This window comes from Octodon degus, unplaced genomic scaffold (genome assembly GCF_000260255.1).
Source record: "Octodon degus isolate 3935 unplaced genomic scaffold, OctDeg1.0 scaffold00057, whole genome shotgun sequence".
NCBI classification, from domain to species: domain Eukaryota; kingdom Metazoa; phylum Chordata; class Mammalia; order Rodentia; family Octodontidae; genus Octodon; species Octodon degus.
Genome location: NW_004524633.1, coordinates 8,678,402 through 8,680,755, shown reverse-complemented (window position 1 = coordinate 8,680,755; position 2,354 = coordinate 8,678,402). Strand labels below are relative to the sequence as shown.

At 49.2% G+C, this 2,354-nt stretch overlaps 1 pseudogene; it reads left to right on the top strand.

Annotated features, from left to right (window-relative positions):
* The first annotated feature begins 335 nt into the window (after positions 1-335).
* On the top strand, positions 336-1,652 carry LOC101568965 (annotated as a pseudogene).
* The last annotated feature ends 702 nt before the right edge of the window (positions 1,653-2,354 follow it).

Genomic DNA, 2,354 nt, shown 5'->3' with positions numbered 1-2,354 from the left:
TCTCATTCGATATAATTGATTAGTACAATCAAGGTGAAGATATACAACTGGCGCATGAACACAGAAATGCAAATAAAACTCATATAGCAGCATTATACCTATTAAGAAGGTAAAAAACAACTCTGTGCATAAAATTCTGGAGCATGTGAAAACTGCATAAAAAGCTGGGAGCAGGAGGCTTGAACATGGTGGAGACTGCTTCCTGTCTGAGAGACAGAGGTGAGGGCCCCTGGGATGTGACCGGGCCAGAAATCACCTTCTCCCTGCCTCTGTCGTCCTAAGAGCCCAGAGGAAGTATTTATTAATGAATAAGTAAACCACATAGCTTTGTCAATATGAGACAGAGATTTGTATCATCCACTAGGAGTGGGAAATTTATGAATCCTACAAGTCAAGCTCAAAAGGAACCTCAGAAGAGAGAACTGAAGCAGAACACAGAACAGTGCAAGATGGTTCAAGCTTCGGTTTTGAAGGTGAAAGATCCCAAGGAGATTACCCAGGATGTGAAGAAATTGGACAAAATGGAGTGTAACCCAGTGCAACAAGCACTGTTTCTTTCCTTTCTCTTTTCTTTTTTCTTTTTTTCTTTTTTGACAGAACTGGGAATTGAACTCAGGCCCTTGTGCTTGCCAGGCAGGTGCTTCTTCTACTGAGCCATCTCCCCAAACTCAACCCAGTGCAACAACCACAATTAAATGAGAAAATACTCACAGATGAGCCTAAAATGCTTCGTGAAATCTTTGAATATATTCTATGACTATAAAAAAAAAAAAGAGAAAGCAGATATTTACAAAGAACTGAGAAAGCTAGACGCAAAACACGAACAGAAAAGGCTCAACTTGGGCAATATTTTGATGCTGTCAAGAATGCTCAGCGTGTGCAAGTAGAGAGTATCCCTTTGCTCCATGTGCGGCATGTTCCTCCCAACATCTGAATCCAGGACATGCCACTCCCCGGCGCCCAGCCACCCTCCATCCAGCAGTTCCTCCTTCCTCTTCCTGGCCATGGTCTTCCATGTGTGTCCCCTGAGGAGACCTCCGGGTCTCAAGTCCACCCCGTCCTTGAGTCTCGCGAACGTCCAGCAGTGAGGTGGGCTTGCTCTCGGTCTTCCTCCTCCCAGGTGAGATGTCGTATAGCCGTGGCAATCATGCGACCAGCACCAGAGAAGAAGACGGCTGCTCTGAGGACTTGGATCAAGACAACTGAGATGACAGTACTGATGACAGTGACAGAGACAGATCAGATGGAGGCAGTGAGGGGGATGGGCTTGCGCACCGCAGTGGTAATGAGCGGGAGAACACCAAAGAAAAGAATTCTGATCCGCATCTGCCTGGAAAACCAAGAAAGAAAATGAGGAACCTGAAGCAGCTCCCTGCTCGCCAAAGCGTGCTGCTTCTGGGTCAGAAATCCGCAAGCAGGGCGGGGAAGAAGAGTTTTCAGCGCTGATGGTGGTGATGGTTCCGAGGACGCTGAAGCAGAAAGGCAACCCACAACCAGCAGGAAGAGCTTGCGCATTCTGACGGCACCTCTGCCCCTTCTTCGGAGCAGCAGGCGTCCGCTCAGCTGTCCTGCTTTTCAGATTCAGGGCCTCCCGTGCCAGGACCACCTCCTCTCCTCCACCACCCACTCCCCCGTTGTGTCCTCTGCCCTGACCCACACCGTGCGCCCACCTGTCGAGCCCCCACCTGGACCTGCCCTTCCTAGGCTATTCCCTCCAGCTCCCTCAGCGAACCAAGGGTTACAGGAGTGCCCCACCCAACTTGATTCGGTGCCCCACGGCAGCCACTCCCGAGAAGAAAGCACAGCACCAGTGCCTAGCGACAGGTCGCTAATCCCAAGGCAGAGTACTCGCCTTGTGCCTGTTGCGTCTAGAGTACCTCGGGAGAACAAAGGGCCACGCTGCTCCCCTAAGGAAGCCACAGGATGTTTCCGCAGTGCCTCTTGCCAAGGCAGCCCCCAAAGAGCGGAGAATATATCTCAGTGATTTAAGTGACTGTCTGGCAAGCGGTAAAGTCCCGAAATCGATCGCAGTCACCAGATAGATGATAGATGATAGATAGATAGATAGATAGATAGATAGATAGATAGATAGATTAGATCAGATAGATAGATGATGATGATAGATAGATAGATAGATAGATAGATAGATAGATAGATAGATGATAGAGACAGACAGACAGACAGACAGACAGACAGACAGACAGACAGACAGACAGAAAATAAAAGCACAAGCATCCCCTAAATCTGGTCCCGGCACTCCCGTCTCGGTACAAACTCAGAAGGATGTCTATGCAATTTTGCAGAATAAGATGCTGGGCTGCCAGGACGCGGCTGATGCCCCAGCAGGCCTCTGC